The 18,296-nt window shown below is 35.6% G+C and overlaps 1 long non-coding RNA gene and 1 other non-coding gene across 2 annotated transcripts in view; both read right to left on the bottom strand.

Annotated features, from left to right (window-relative positions):
- Positions 1-18,296, bottom strand: part of LOC109500820 — a 278,313-nt gene that overhangs the window by 215,022 nt on the left and 44,995 nt on the right. The gene's annotated exons all lie outside the window — the stretch shown is intronic.
- On the bottom strand, positions 17,681-17,787 carry LOC111561061. The gene has a single exon (XR_002743430.1). It is a non-coding gene; the product is annotated as a U6 spliceosomal RNA (small nuclear RNA).

Raw genomic sequence — 18,296 nt, forward strand, 5'->3', positions numbered from 1 at the left:
TGACACGGGGCTCGAACTCACGGACCGTGAGATCGTGACCTGGCTGAAGTCGGATGCTTAACCGACTGCGCCACCCAGGCGCCCCTAAGCAGACTTTTTAAATAATAAATAAGTTAAATAAATTTATTAAAAAATAAATCCTTTTGTGGGGCACCTGGTGGCTCAGTGAGTGAAGCATCCAACTCCAGCTCAGGTCATGATCTCGGGGTCTGTGAATTTGAGGCCAGCATTGGGCTCTGTGCTGGCAGCTCAGAGCCTGAAGCCTGCCTCAGATTCTTTGTCTCCCTCTCTCTCTGCCCCTTCCTCGCTTGCACTCTGGCTGTCATTCTCTCTCTCCAAAATAAACAGTAAAAAAATGTTTTTAATAATAAATAAATAAATCACAGCTTGTTACATTATTTATTTTTGAAATAAAAAACCAGATTTAGGAACTATAATCAAAGAATCTTGCTATTATTTTGTAAAACGAATGGTATTGACTACAATTGAGGTAAGTCACTTCTAAAGGAAAGGTTTTTATTCTTCTTATTTATCAGTCAAGATACATTTAGTTTATTAAGGCAAGTCCCAAAGGGTTTAATTTCTAGATGTGATCTCAGTAAGTGATGCAATGGAAAGTTTCTGAACAATGACTTAAGCATTTGCCTACCTTGCCTCAATCAAATCAAGAGTAAAAAGTTAAATGGCTTATGAAGATTCATCAATTCGGGACCAATCTTACCACTAAAAAATAAGCCACCAAATTTCAGTAGTGTCACTTTTTATTTAAATCTGTAACTTATATTAAGCATCTATTCTAGTTACAAAATAGTTTTTAATGTGCCAAACACCAATGGGAACTCACCATTTACTGGTGAGCCACCAGGGCAACACTCCAAAAGGGAACTTTCAATCTGTTCTCACAACATTTAACATGTGCAAATAACTAATCTCAAGGCAAGAATGTTGTATGAATGTATGTTTCTAAAAGAGCAGCTGGTGTGCAGTCTTAAAATGCAGCTCAGAATCAAAGGAATAAGATTATAGTGAGCCCCGATGGGGCTGCTAGCTTCTGTTGATTACCAGCTGTCATGGGACCAAACTCCAGGATTGTATACTGCTTCCTGTCTTTAAAAAGATTCACTAGTTTGGGAGAACATATGTTTTTTTGTTTTGTTTTATTTTTATTTGGTACAAAAAGCTTACTCTAACTGGTTCCTCCACTTACTAGTAATATTTTGAGTCCTTAGGAAAATAAAATTTTGAAATACAGTGAAAGAATTTTAAATTATGACTGCTTTTATGTACATTTTCCCAGGGTAGCTTATTTGGGTGACCTGTGTGCTATCCTCCCTGAAAATTCATTCAGACCTGCATAATATTTTAAATTTCTTATAATCTTAGCTAGCAGTCTAAAGCCATGCACTATGAAAATTAAAAATGAAGTGTGCCCTTTAAATAATTTATTTTTTCCAAGGTAGAACATCAATATATTTACTTTAATATTCAACTATTTAGAATATTATATTTTACATGGTTAGTGCAGAATGTGAATAATTTAAGTAAAGTGTTAAACAAAACTACTGCACTCTAGTTTGTTATTTTATGTAGAGGTACATACACTCAGCCTTCTTGATGCTTCCAATAGCTTAATTCTTATTACCCTCACAGATTAGTACACACTAATATGTGAAACAAAATGTAAGCTAAGGTTCTGCACTATATTTTGCTAAATATGAAAAGTGCTCATCAATTATATCTTAGAATATATCATTTCAAAGTGAAAAACCTCATACCTCACATGATCGTCTTCCTCTAAAACTTTTTAATGCCTGGTTATTATCTACATATTAGAGTAGGAGAAATAACACTGTTGCCTCTTTTATAGAAAGAATTTAATTTTACATTTCTGAGACTGTTGTAATACAACTGTATGCCTAAGATCAGACAGAAAGACCTAATACTATAATATTTGATGAGAATCACTTATCACATTAGCTCCATAATAAGTCTAAAGGTTATTTCCTTCCCCTCTTCTTCTGGGTTGTCTTTCATTTGGTTAACATCTTATGCTCTACAAAAATGCTTTCTTACAGCTACTGAATGACTATCTTTCACAGTTATTAAATTCTACTTGGTTTGTCCTATAACACACAGGGAACAGGCCTCAAATTGGTATCCTTTTAGATTAATATTTTTGTTTTATATTTGCAGTTATTCACACACTTCTATAAGAGCTCCTACAAAGGTACCTGGGATTGCAAGTACTTGCTTTACCCAAGAAGCATGATAGCCTTTACCTCACATGGTGTGCATAAAGAAAAACATGCTAGAGATAGAGACAGCCACAAGCAATAAGATGAGATTATAAAAAGTTAGGTCTTATTTTGTGTATATATAAAGATATGTATAATAATTTTATGGAGTGATTAATGTAATCGTTTGTGTTATTTCTTTTTAATTGTTATTTTTGAGAGAGAGACAGACAGAGCATAAGTGGGGGAGGGGCAGAGAGAGAGGGAGACACAGAAACTGAAGCAGGCTCCAGGATCTGAGCTGTCAGCACAGAACCTGACACAGAACTGGAACCCACAAACCACGAGATCATTACCTGAGCTGGAGACAGACGCTTACATATGACTGAGCCACCCAGGCGCCCCTCATTTTTGTTGTTTCTATTGGAAACATTAGATCCACTTAAAAATTCTCCTATTTGTTTATAAAAAAGATTAATGTCTAAAAGCAGATTTTCATTGCTATTCATATTTCTAAAAACAGAAGTATGAAAATAAATCAAAATGCTTTAGGAGAATCTGTCTTTGATGCATTAGCCTTAAAAATCATTCTTTTCGCGGTGCCTGGGTGGCTCAGTCGGTTAAGCGACCGACTTCAGCTCAGGTCACGATTTCACAGTGAGTGAGTTGGAGCCCCCCCCCCCCCCCCCCCCCCCCCCCCGTCGGGATCTGGGCTGATGGCTCAGAGCCTGGAGCCTGCTTCAGATTCTGTGTCTCCCTCTCTCTCTGCCCCTCCCCCGTTCATGGTCTGTCTCTGTCTCAAAAATAAATAAACTTTAAAAAAATAGTAATTCTTTTCATAATAACAAATATATGCCACAAATGAGAAGACTAGAAAATATATCGTGATCGTTGATCTTACAACTCTTACCGATAGGCTATAATATAATTCTTAGATAACAAGTTTACAACCATTACAAACTTCAGTAAACTACACAACACCAATAAACCAACTCTATGAATTTACTATACCTTTTCTTCTATCCCTTATGTAGCCTATCTCTAACACTAATAAAAAGCTTAAAAAATTATGTTCTAATTCTAAACTTAATATTATTATAATTTGAAGGAGATAACATACATGAACGTTAATTAATGTTATACATTTATAAGGCACTTTAGATTTTCCCTGAATACAGGACAGTCATTTTTATCCATTAATCTTGAAGCAGCTTTGATTTTTTCCTCCATAAAACCAGTCATGTAAGAATGCCACTACATCTCACACTTATATAGACCATTATAATTAAACTATACCCAGCTCTGCAATTGCCATTTTGCAAATAAATTGCATCTAACAAACCAGAACAAGAAATTTTATATATACCATAGAATAAAATGTTCTTCCCACATCACTATAGACAGTTTAAATCTTAGGGCCCTATAGAGGATTTTATTTAGACCTTATTTTAATGGATTATCTCTCAACTTTCCCTTGTCATGTACTCCAAACACCATTCATATTGATTATTAACCACATTTTAAAATGCCTTAAAATAGGTCTCTAGGTCATGTTCAAAAGGGTAGGTAAATAATGTGCTTTTTTTTCTTTGTAGGTTAAATGGCACTAATTTAAAAAAACCTACTTTTTTAAAAATATTGTTTGCAACGAACTATTGCCTCAGTTCAAATCATATGTATTTTATTACATTTCTTTTCCAATAAGCCTGACTAGTTGATTATGGTTAGGAAGTCAGCCTAAAAGTCAAACATCCAAATACATATATAAATATATATAATACTTTAATAATTTCCAGTATACAGTGTAACAAATGGAGTCAACTGACTTTTTAGAGTTATAAATCAATAATCCTAGCAACACTTAGAAATCATCTAAGTAGATAACCTCTTTGCAACGAACTTTGTCATAGATGCCAAGTTTTGTATTGAATTTCCACTTTGGATATCATTATCAGTATTGTATGTAGTAGTATCAGGAATATTTAATAACCCCTTGTTCATGGTTAGTATTATACAAAGCACTGAAAATAAGGTCTTAAAGTAATCAATTTCAAGTCCATACAGTTTAATATTTTAAACTTTTTGCTAATTAACTAAAAATTAAATCATAAACACTTGATCATGAAAAATCTATCTAAAGAGTTGGGTGGTTATAGTGGGAAATAATTAGAAATTTATTTTTAATTATACCAGACAAGTACTTAGAAAAGTATATAACACAACAAAATATAGACACACATAATACAAATTAATAGAAAATACACTTACAACTCTGACTACTTAATTTATGCATAAATCTAGTCAGAAAGTATGCTTACACTTTCCAAAGATATGATAAACTGACAAGATCTTTAATATATCTTATAAATGTTAATTTTCCCTACAGGGGAACTAATGCTTCTGATTAGCTAAAGTAAACAGCAAGTGATAAGCAATTAAAAGTGGTTCTCACTGACAGCAGTTTTCTTTTTCAAACATAATAAAAACTTAAAACAAACATATTGCTCTATACACTCAGGAGAAACAATGAAATAGGATTCCAGAATTCAGGTTGTGCTTTAACTTTGCCATTAATTAGCCTTGTGTTATATAACTTAACTCTGATTCCTTATTAGTTAAATGCATTATGATACCTACCTTAGGAATTTTAAAAGGTATTTTAGAATTTCCAAAAAGATGACTTTTGGAATAAAGTATGTGTACCCAACACCTATTAACATAAGGACTATTTATCTTGGAAATTCAACATACACAATAAAACCTCTTTTTTTCAGTATTACAATGATATGTCTTAGTAATTCTAGTGAAGAGAGGAAGAGACTATAGAGACGGAGTCTAGTGGAGAAAAGGAGTAATAAACCAGTTTACATTTCTCTTATGCTTATATTGCCCAAAGTTATTTTACAAAAGATGACATTATACATTAATTTTGCAAGCCTATTATCAAATTTCATGGTTATAACATCCTATAAGCAGCATAGGCATATTCACTATTATCCTCATCTCCTAAATCAAGAAACTAGATTTCATTTCTTGTGCAAATGTCACATACACAATAATGTCAACAAGTTAACCAGAATGGAAATTTCCTGACTCCCAACTTATTCCTCATTGTTCTTCTCAGCAATGACTAGCACAGAGTTTCAATGAAAACCCTGCCACAGGGTAGTTCAATTTTTCACTTTTTGAGGAATATCCACAATGTTTTTCAGAGTAGCTACACCAGTTTACATACCCACCAACAGTGAAAGAGGGTTCCTCTTGCGCCACATCCACAATCTAGCAATTGTACTACTAGGTACTTATTCAAAGGATACAAAAATACTGATTTAAAGGGATACATGCACCCTAATGTTTTAAGCTGCATTACCAACAATAGCCAAATTATGGAAAGAGCCCAAATGCCCACTAACTGATGAATGGATAGAGAAGAATGGTATACATATACAATGTAATATCACTCAGCCATAAAAAAGAATGAAATCTTGCCATTTGCAACAATGTGGATGGAGCCAGAGAATATTATACTCGGCAAAATAAATCAGTGGAGAAAGAAAATGCCCTATGATTTCACTCATATGTGGAAGTTAAGAAACAAAACTGATGAACATAGGGGGTGAAAAATGAGCGGCAAACCAGAAAACAGACTCTCAACCTTAGAGAACAAGCTGAGGGTTGATGGAGGGTAGGTGGGTAGAGGGATGGGTTAAATGGGTGATGGGTATTAAGGACGGCATTTTTTGTGATGAGCACTGGGTGTTGTATGTAAGTGATGATCCCTAAATTCTACACTTGAAACTAATATTACACTGTATGTTAGCTAAATAGAATTTAAATAAAAACTTGAAAAAAAAAGAAAAAAACCTTGCCACAAATATTTACTGTAGCAGAACAATATCTTCATTGGAGGATCAAAGTGATGAGTTTCAATTCACCTTGCTTTAGAGACAGAGCCTGCTATCTTCAATTACCTTATCAACTTCCATTTTCTTCTTATAAGGCCTATCATCAACTTTCATAAATGGAAAGGACTGCTCCATCTAAATGTCTGTACAATCTATTGAACATGATACTAAGCTTCCACTTACTATCTGGGACTTTGTATGGCTTTTTAACTTTCTTATGTTTCTTATTTCACTAAATTTCAAACATGGGAGGGTTCAATAATTGTAAGATCCATCTTTCTGCAAATCATCTGCTTTTCTTCTTTGCTGAATAGCTTTCATAGCATTTCCCATAAAGATTATTTCTGCACATGTCTGCCTCCTACAGACTGTGAGTTTCTGGAGGATTGGGATATCCATTTGAAAGTCACGACAACACCTACAGAGTCACAAGTGCTAGTTAACACTCAACAAATAACAAATGCTTGCTATATATTTTATAATGGAATTAGGCAAGCACTTATTTTAAATCAAAAATTTTCAAAAGAGGGGCGCCTGGGTGGCTCAGTTGGTTAAGCGGCCGACTTCGGCTCAGGTCATGATCTCGCGGTCCCTGAGTTCCAGCCCTGCATCAGGCTCTGTGCTGACAGCTCAGAGCCTGGAGCCTGTTTCAGATTCTGTGTCTCCCTCTCTCTGACCCTCCCCCATTCATGCTCTGTCTCTCTCTGTCTCAAAAATAAATAAACGTAAAAAATTAAAAAAAATAAAAAATTTTCAAAAGAGAAACCAATTTTCTTACTGATATTTTAGGATAAGATTGAAATTAGGGACATAGGTGAAGAGTATTCTTGTTTTCATTAATTTTAGGATATTTTGTTGAAATTTTGCTGGAGAAAGGATGAATCCGTGAGCATAATTTATTCAGAAAAAAAAAATGATAAAGCTAACTACCCAGATAAATAAAAACGTGGCACTGATGATGTTTGTAGATAACAGATACACCCAACAAAGAATGTGTTCAAAATGCGTTTTGGAGATGAAGGATTTTGTGGTTAGTCATGAACACTCTCTTAGATCATACAGCAGAGTTTCTCCTATCAGAAGAGGAAGAAAAAATCAAATTCAAGAAAAATGACTATGGGGGTAGCATAGTACCACAGTAAATATTTGATGAAGTTAGGAAGGGAAAAAAGGGGGTAGACTGGAAAGCAAGGGCTTGGGGCAGAAGGAAGCCTATCAAAAATTGTATTTGGTCAGACCTAATGGAAGAATTTGTTTTGGTTTCCTTGTCCCTCACCTTCATACACAGAAGATAGAGCAAGACCATTTTCTATGAGGAAGACAAAGCCCCCATTATCCAGATTTGGCAGTATGTCACTGTTAACTAGATTTTAAACATCATTTTTAAAATGTTTTAATTAACACAAAATTTAATAAAAGGAAGAATAAGATATAACTATGAATATGTATCTCAAGGTTTGATCTTAAAAGCCATAAAATATTGGTGCACCTAGGTGGCTCAGTGGGTTAAGCATCTGACTTAGGCTCGGGTCAAAATCTCATGGTTTGTGGATTCAGGCCCTTCATCGGGCTCTGTCAATGCAGACCCTGCTTTGAATCCTCTGTCTCCCTCTCTCTCTCTGCCCCTCCTGCATTTGCTCACTCTCTCTCTCTCTCTCTCTCTCTCTCTCTCTCTCTCTCTCTGTTTCTCTCTCTCTCTCTCAAAAATAAATATTAAAAAAATCACAAAATATTTCCAAATCTACTAGCATTTTACTGTGGATCTTAAATTTCATTTTGTCTCTTTAGTAGCCTACATTCCCAATTGTAGATATAAATGTTGACATATTTGCATTCTCTATTACTCTCTAGCAGTAATTCTCTAATAGATGCAACTCTATTTGGATTTTTCTAAGGCAGTCCAGAGAAGTGATTTTTTTTCTTTTGTTTTCTCATTTGAAAAACATCACAAAAGATGCTATTTAATGTTTATTTTTAAAATACGTATATTATGTTTATTACCTAAGAATATTAAAAGGAAGAAATCTGTCAATTTGTGATAAAGTCCCTACATTAAAGATGAGACTAGACTCATATAAAATGTTCTTTTAGGGTATGTTAAATTCAGTTTTTGACATTAGAATGAAAAAAATGAGGTGATTCATCAACATTATTTAAGAGTCTGAGGAAAAACGTTCTTACACGGGCATGCCAAGCTATATAAAAACTAAGATCACTGAAAACTTCTGCTTGATTTATATGAAGAAAGTTATATGGAAGATAATAGTAGAAGCTTGTTTTTAATGAGCATTTACTTAAGTTATTTAAGGATCTTAAAACCTCTGCCTTAACATCTTTAAGAAATGTGATGATAGTTGGTTGTTGTCATTTTAAAATTTTGATCATATGCTCATATTTGGTCTTTTTTGGCGGTGAAAATTTCCCTTATTCTTTGGCAAATTCACACTGATAAACCTCCATTTATTGCTTAGTAAAATTTCCCTTGGCCATTCCATACTATTTTATGGAATAACCTATACATTTTTATGTCTTCAGAATATGCATTTGAAATTTTTTTTCAACACTGTTATTACAATATCCATTGTCAACTCTATCTTAGATGAGGAGCTCTTAGTTAAGAAGAATAAAGTGTAAGAGACAGAAAAGAAGGGACAGAAACAACTAAATTGAACTTGAATTTAAAAAGCTGTCAAACACAGGCCAGAAAGGAATGGAAGGAAATGTTCAATGTGATGAACAGAAAAAAAATGCAGCCGAGAATCCTTTATCCAGCCAAGTATGTCATTTAGGATAGAAGGAGAGATAAAGGTCTTCCCAAACAAACAAAAACTGAAGGAATTCATCGCCAATAAACCAGTCCTACAAGAGATCCTAAGGGGGATCCTGTGAGACAAAGTACTAGAGACATCACTACATGTATGAAACCTACAGACATCACAGTCACTCTAAACCCCTATCGTTCCATAATAACACTGAATGTAAATGGACTAAATGTTCGAACCAAAAGACAGAGGGTATCAGAATGGATAAAAAAACAAGACCCATCTATTTGCTGTCTACAAGACACTCATTTTAGACCTGAGGACACCTTCAGATTGAAAGTGAGGGGATAGAGGACTATTTATCATGCCACTGGAAGTCAAAAGAAAGCTGGAGGGGCGCCTGGGTGGCGCAGTCGGTTAAGCGTCCGACTTCAGCCAGGTCACGATCTCACGGTCCGTGAGTTCGAGCCCCGCATTGGGCTCTGGGCTGATGGCTCAGAGCCTGGAGCCTGTTTCCGATTCTGTGTCTCCCTCTCTCTCTGCCCCTCCCCTGTTCATGCTCTGTCTCTCTCTGTCCCAAAAATAAATAAACGTTGGAAAAAAAAAAAAAGAAAAAAAGAAAGCTGGAGTAGTCATACTTACATCAGACAAACTAGACTTTAAATTAAAGGCTGTAACAAGAGATGAAGAAGGACATTATATAATAATTACAGGGTTTATCCATCAGGAAGAGCTAACAATTATAAATGTCTATGCGCCGAATACGGGAGCCCCCAAATATATAAAACAATTACAAACATAAGCAACCTTATTGATAACAAAGTGGTAATTGCAGGGACTTTAATACCCCACTTACAACATTGGATAGATCATCTAGACACAGGATCAATAAAGAAACAAGGACCCTGAATGATTCATTGGATCAGATGGACTTGACAGATATATTTAGAACTCTGCATCCCAAAGCAACAGAATATACTTTCTTCTCGAGTGCACATGGAACCTTCTCCAAGATAGACCACATTCTGGGTCTCAAAACAGCCCTTCATAAGTATACAAGAATTGAGATCACTCCATGCATACTTTCAGACCACAATGTGATGAAGCTTGAAATCAACCACAAGAAAAAGTCTGGAAAACCTCCAAAAGCATGGAGGTTAAATAACACCCTACTAAAGAATGAATGGGTCAACCAGACAATTAGAGAAGAAATTAAAAAATATATGGGAACAAATGAAAATGAAAATACATTCCAAATGCTTTGGGATGTAGTGAAGGCAGTCCTGAGAGGGAAACACATTGCAATCCAGGCCTATCTCAAGAAACAAGAAAAATCCCAAATTCAAAATATAATAGCACACCTAAAGGAACTAGAAGCACAACAGCAATGACACCCCAAACCCAGCAGAAGAAGAGAAATAATAAAGATCAGAGCAGAAATAAACAATATAGGATCTAAAAACAAAACAAAACCAAAACAAAAAAGCAAAACACTAGAGCAGATCAATGAAATCAAGAGTTGGTGTTTTGAAAAAATAAACAAAATTGATGAACCTCTAGCCAGGCTTCTCAAAAAGAAAAGGGAGATGACCCAACTGGATAAAATCATGAATGAAAATGGAATTATTACAACCAATGCCTCAGAAATACAAGCAATTATCAGGGAATACTTTGAAAAATTATATGCCAACAAACTGGACAACATGGAAGAAATGGACAAATTCCTAAACACCCACACACTTCCAAAACTCAAACAGGAAGAAATAGAAAACTTGAACAGACCCATAACCAGCAAAGAAATTGAATCAGTTATCAAAAATCCCCCAACAATTAAGACTCCAGGACCAGATGGCTTCCCTGGGGAATTCTATCAGACATTTAAAGCAGAGATAGTACCTATCCTTCTCAAGCTGTTCCAAAAAAAAGAAAGGGAAGGAAAACTTCCAGACTCATTCCATCAAGCCAACATTACTTTGATTTCCAAACCAGACAGAGACCCAGCAAAAAAAGAGAACTACAGGCCAATATCCCTGATAAATATGGATGCAAAAATTCTCAATAAGACACTAGGAAATTGAATTCAACAGCACATAAAAAGAATTATTCACCATGATCAAGTGGGATTCATCCCTGGGATGCAGGGCTGGTTCAATATTCGCAAATCAATCAACGTGATACATCACATTAATAAAAGAAAAGATAAGAACCATATGATCCTGTCAATCGATGCAGAAAAAGCCGTTGACAAAATTCAGCATCCTTTCTTAATAAAAACCCTCGAGAAAGTCGGGATAGAAGGAACATACTTAAACATCATAAAAGCCATTAGTGAAAAGCCCACAGCTAATATCATCCTCAATGGGAAAAACAGAGCTTTCCCCCTGAGATCAGGAACAAGACAGGGATGTCCACTCTCACCGCTGTTATTTAACATAGTGTTGGAAGTGCTAGCATCAGCAATCAGACAACAAAAGGAAATCAAAGGCATCAAAATTGGCAAAGATGAAGTCAAGCTTTCACTTTTTGCAGATGACATGATATTATACATGGAAAACCCAATAGACTCCACCAAAAGTCTGCTAGAACTGATACATGAATTCAGCAAAGTCGCAGGATACAAAATCAATGTACAGAAATCAGTTGCATTCTTATACACTAATAATGAAACAACAGAAAGACAAATAAAGAAACTGATCCCATTTACAATTGCACCAAGAAGCATAAAATACCTAGGAATAAACCGAACCAAAGATGTAAAAGATCTGTATGCTGAAAACTATACAAAGCTTATGAAGGAAATGGAAGAAGATATAAAGAAATGGAAAAACATTCCATGCTCATGGATTGGAAGAATAAATATTGTCAAAATGTCAATATTACCCAAAGCTATCTACAAATTCAATGCAATACCAACCAAAATTGCACCAGCATTCTTCTTGAAGCTAGAACAAGCAATCCTAAAATTTGTATGGAACCACAAAAGGCCCCGAATAGCCAAAATAATTTTGAAGAAGACCAAAGCAGGAGGTATCACAATCCCAGACTTTAGCCTCTACTACAAAGCTGTAATCATCAAAACAGCATGGTATTGGCACAGAAACAGACACATAGACCAATGGAATAGAATAGAAACCCCAGAACTAGACCCACAAACATATAGCCAACTAATCTTTGACATAGCAGGAAAGAATATCCAATGGAAAAAAGACAGTCTCTTTAACAAATGGTGCTGGGAGAACTGGACAGCAACATGCAGAAGAATGAAACTAGACCACTTTCTTACACCATTCACAAAAAACAAACTCAAAATGGATAAAGGACCTGAATGTGAAACAGGAAACCATCAAAACCCTAGAGGAGAAAGCAGGGAAAAATCTCTCTGACCTCAGCCGCAGCAATTTCTTACTTGACACATCCCCAAAGGCAAGGGAATTAAAAGCAAAAATGAACTACTGGGACCTCATGAAGATAAAAAGCTTCTGCACAGCAAAGGAAACAATTAACAAAACTAAAAGGCAACCAATGGAATGGGAAAAGTTATTTGCAAATGACATATCGGACAAAGGGCTAGTATCCAAAATCTATAAAGATCTCACCAAACTCCACATCCGAAAAACAAATAACCCAGTGAAGAAATGGGCAGAAAACATGAATAGACACTTCTCTAAAGAAGACATCCGGATGGCCAGCAGGCACATGAAAAGATGCTCAACGTCACTCCTCATCAGGGAAATACAAATCAAAACCACACTCAGATATCACCTCATGCCAGTCAGAGTGGCCAAAATGAACAAATCAGGAGACTACAGATGCTGGTGAGGATGTGGAGAAACGGAAACCCTCTTGCACTGTTGGTGGGAATGCAAACTGGTGCAGCCACTCTGGAAAACAGTGTGGAGGTTCCTCAGAAAATTAAAAATAGAGCTACCCTATGACCCAGCAGTAGCACTGCTAGGAATTTACTCAAGGGATACAGGAGTACTGATGCATAGGGGCACTTGTACCCCAATGTTTATAGCAGTACTCTCAACAATAGCTAAATTATGGAAAGAGCCTAAATGTCCATCAACTGACGAATGGATAAAGAAATTGTGGTTTATATACACAATGGAATTCTACGTGGCAATGAGAAAGAATGAAATATGTCCTTTTGTAGCAACGTGGATGGAACTGGAGAGTGTTATGCTAAGTGAAATAAGTCATACAGAGAAGGACAGATTCCGTATTTTTTCACTCGTATGTGGATCCTGAGAAATTTAACAGAAGACCATGGGGGAGGGGAAGGAAAAAAAAATGGTGAGAGACAGAAGGAGCCAAAACATAATAGACTTCTAAAAACTGAGAACAAACTGAGGATTTATGAGGGGTGGGAGGGAGGGGTGGGTGGGTGATGGGTATTGAGGAGGGCACCTGTTGGGATGAGCACTGGGTGTTGTATGGAAACCAATTTGACAATACATTTCATATTAAAAAAAAAAAACTGCCAAACAGACACTTCCCTTACTGAACATAACGCACAAATTACACAGATTAATGTTTTGATTGGATTTGAGTTATTCACCGTGGAGTGAAAGTTCCAGTCCATGCACTCAAAGTTCTTGGAAGCCGACATGGCAAGAGTGACCAAGATGATCAGGGTGTTATTTTACTTATATCCATCTATAAAACAAATACTAAATTTGATTTTTTTATCTATATTTCTATATCACTTTTTTGAATAATGACTCATGTGCCACCACCATATCCTATTACAGAGCTTCTTCCTACGTGGTATGATCCTACATACCCATAGATCAAGATGCCTTGTAATACAAAAGTACAGGAGGTAGATGGAAGAATGGGTGAAATAGGTGACAGGGATTAAGAGCACACTTATCATGATGAGCACTGAGTACTGTAGAGAATTCTTGAATCACTATATTGTACACAGAAACGCATATAACACTGTCTGTTATTTATACTGGAATTTAAAAATTATAGGAACAATGATTTCATATACACACATCCCCATATTATTTGGATTGCAGCCTAGAGAATTTATCACAGAAAATCAGCTAATACAAAAGTACTGTATATAGATAGATGATATAAAAAAAGACCATTTGCCTTATTAATATATAGGTTTAGAACACAGATGTCGTTGTAATAAAATTAAAGCAGCACAGCCTTCACCTACATGTCTTGGACATAGAGTTAGCCTCGCAGCAGAGGCTATAAGTGTTTTACATGCTGTTTCTCTAGCTAATGGAGTGAAGACAGACCTACCTGGATATAATTTTTATATTTTCATTCAATATCGATTTTGTTTCCTTCACTTTACCTTTTTCAATTCATATTCTTTTTTTTCTCTTTATCTCCCCAACATCTTTCCTCAAAAGTGGCTCACATATTCCAAGGCTTTGTACACCTCACTTTTTCTAGAAGTTATTAGGGATTATCATACTTAAGCAAGAAAAACTCAAGAGTAGGAGTTGGATAGACTCTTACATAATATTTTAAGACATATGATATGAAGAGCAAAATAACAAAACCACTCAAAGAGATCTGGATAAACTGCTTAAGGAAGTGGTGAAATACAACATAAAGTTGAAAAATAATGGTTATCAATGAAAGTTATACAGAGAGTAGTATACTGCTTTTCAGGATAGTGTGGTCTTGATTCAGCAGAAATAATGCTGAATATGAAATATTCAGCCCACAGGGCAAATAACAATGCTAAAAATAGCTAAAAATAACAATGGAATGCCCAGAAACTAAGTAAACCAAAGCCAAGAAATCCAAAGCTTGCAAAATCATCAAGAAGAGTACACAGTGTGCTTGTCCTGAAGTACACTGGATAAATCCATACTCATTGATAAAAAATTGAAAGATAAAAGTATTGAAAAATTGCTCCCCAAAACACCTAACACAATTATCACTGTGAATACTTCGGCATAATTGCTTTTTAATTTTACTTTTTTAAAAGAAATTCCTGCTGCATTTATAACTTGAGTCTTCTATTAAAGTATAATTTTCTTTTATATGTGTTTCTTTTGTGACATTTAAATGGTTTTATTTTACTGTGTTGTTATATTGTTGAAAATATTAAATAAGCATTACCTTTAAGTATTAGTTGGTTTTATATGACTATATAGAAGTCATTACCATTTCATGATAATTACAAAAGTGTATTAAAGTCCTGAACATCACTAGGGGAGCTTGGGTGTCTCAGTCAGTCATGATCTTCAGCTCAGGTCATGATCTAATGATTCATGAGTTTGAGTACCACAGACTCTGCTATCAGCTAGAGCCTGCTTTGATTCCTCTGTAGCCCTCTCTCTCCCTGATCCTCTACCACTCACTCTCTCAAAAATGAATAAACATTAAAAAAAAAAAAGAAATCCTGAACATCATCAGAATATGAGTTTATTGATCAGTAGTAAATTCTAGGGTGTGTTAGAGCCCTTATTGCCTCAGTTGCTACAAATTTTACCTGCTGCCAGTTCATAGCTGAATCCCTCCCCTAGAATTGCCGGCAGCCCAAAGGAGCTGCTTCATCCTACCTTGAAAGTTTTCCTCATCTATGCATGGATACAAAGCCCCTGCTCTCCTGTTTCAATTCCCAACTGCCAGGACCACCCAGGTACAGCACTCCTCACGGCATTGCAGTATGTGTACCAGATCCTGCTTACTTTGAACCCTCTCTCACAGGTTTTTTTATTCCATTTGGGCTGTTATAACAAAATACCACAGACTGAGGGGCTTATATGAACAACAGGTTTAGTTCCCATAATTCTGAAGGCTGGGAAGCTTAAGATCAAGACACCGGCAGATTTGGTGTCAGATGAGGGTCCTCTTCCTTATGTAACTTCACATGGAGAAAGGGGTGAGGGAGCTCTATGGGCCTCTTTTATAAAGGTACCAATCCCAATCAAGAGGGCTACACCCTCATGAAATAATCACCTCCATAACTTCCATCTCCTAATACCATCACCTTTGAGTTTAGGATTTCAACAAATGAATTTGGCGGTTGTAAACATTCAATCTGTACTATAGTACAGGTTTTGATACTCAGAGGATCTCCCAATAAACTTTCTGTAGGCAAATCTCCACATTATATGCCTAGGGAACTGGGTTAAAGACAGTTTATTACAATTTTTGCAAGGACCAGTCTATAGGAAATACTATCTATATTGTTATTGAGTTGGAATCTGTAAATAATTCCAAATATATGCCCTATGATTCAATTAATGATTACCTATCTTATATGAAAATTTCCCTGGATTGAGATACGCATTTCTTATTACTTTGAATTTTTTAATGTCTATTTATTTTTGAGAGAGAGAGAGCACGAGTGAGCTGGTGGGGCAGGGGGCAGAGAGAGAGGGAGACACAGAATGCAAGGCAGGTTCCAGGCTCTGAGCTGTCATCACAGAGCCACATGTGGAGCTTGAAACCACGCACTGTGAGATCATGACCTGAGCCGAAGTTGGACGCTTAACCAACTGAGCCACCCTGGCGCCCCAGCATTTATTACTTTGAAACATTGGACAGTATATATTCCTTTTATGTGTATTCATGGTGGTGCTCATAACATGAATTTTTTTTACCTATTTAACATGTTTTTGTTGTTTGACAATATGACACACACTACTGTTTCTTATTTCATAATCAACAAAAAGCACTATTTATCTCTAACTTTTCATAATTGTTCATTTATATTTCAAATATTCAGAAGTGGACGAAACATAAATCTTCTTTCAAAACAATTTTGTGGGAAAATATAAAGAAATTCCTTAAAGATTTTAAGATGCTGAAGATCTTATCTGTTCTTTCTCTTTGAGAAAGTATGTCTAAAGAAATTAGCAGAACAAGCAGGATGTGCCCAGCAACATCAGTAACCTAATCAGATAATCATAACCTGATATGTCCTGGGGATGACACAGGAGATACAATATCACGTATCTTCATTATAATTTTGACACATGAGGTGAAATGAAAGAATTAAAAAGAAATCCAATTGTCTGAGAAGCATACTTTTGTTCTGACCATGAAAATAATATAATCCACAGAGGAAATTTATACTGAATTAACATATTGAGTAAGTCAAATCTGTTACCTCACACCCTTAGGACAAAGGGTAGAAAATGGTCACTGGAAAAGTTTTAAAACACAGTATTTTGTATTTTCTGATGATTCTGATTCTAAGAAGTAATGATTATGTACTGTATTTGATAGCAAATAGTCATAATTATCATTGTGGTATAATTAGGTGTCCCTAGACTTTAAATTCCATCCCAATGATCAACAGATTTTTGTGTGATTTCTTGCTTAAAGTAGGTCAAAAAACACCTGAGAGGCCACCCTTTAGGCCAATGTCTATAATAAATGTTTCTTACAGCGCTCTTAAATCTTGCCAGTCACCTAAAAAACAGTATTCTACTGCTCACAAGTAGGGCTGACCAAGTGAGTAAAAATAGCTCAAGCACTCCTTAGCAGTCAAAATGTACCACTCAAAATCCACATCTTACAGAATCCATGCCACGAACTAGGCTGTCAACAAAGCTCAGCCCAGTGTTTCAGACCTCAAATGTAACCTAATTCACTATTCCAAATCAATAGCATTGGAAAGCAAAACAAAAACAAAAACAAAACAGAGTTTTCTTTATTGTTATTCAATGAATACACTTAAATAAAAAAATACCCCTTAGGAGTTTATCATAAAATCAGTTTCCATCTGAATGCATTTTTCTCATGGCATAATGGTTTTCAAAACCTTTAGAGATGTAGAAAATATTTTTTAAATATGAAGTACTTTACAAATTTACATGTCATCCTTGCACAGGGGCCATGCTAATCCTCTTGGTATCATTCTAAATTTCGTGTGCGTGCTGCCAAAGAGAACACATTATTTCTCTTTTTAATATACATCTTGCTTTTTCTATATACACCATTATGGAAGTATTCAAAAACACTTGTAGAAAAATTTGATGTATACTTTAATGTTCTTAAGTAATTTTTATTTTGATCATGTTAGCAGATAGAAAAAATTGACCACCAAATGAGTTGACCTTTACATATCAGACTAGAAATTGATTCTCAAAGTAAAGTCTTTATGGTAACTTGGTTTGATAGTTTTTTTAATTTCTTTCATCTTTTTTTAAGCTTATTTTGAGAGAGAGAGAGAGAGAGAGAGAGAGAGAGAGAGAGAGAGAGAGAGAGAGAGAGACAGCATGAGCAGGGAAGGAGCAGACAAAAAGGAAGGGAGAAAGAGAAGGGGGGGTGGGGGGATGGAGAGAGAATCTCAAGCAGGCTCCACCCTATCAGCACAGAAACCAATGCAGGGATTGAACTCATGTACCATGAGATGATGACCTGAGCCAAAATCAGGAGTCAGATGTTTAACCAACTGAGCC

Source organism: Felis catus, chromosome B3, assembly GCF_018350175.1.
Source record: "Felis catus isolate Fca126 chromosome B3, F.catus_Fca126_mat1.0, whole genome shotgun sequence".
NCBI lineage: Eukaryota > Metazoa > Chordata > Mammalia > Carnivora > Felidae > Felis > Felis catus.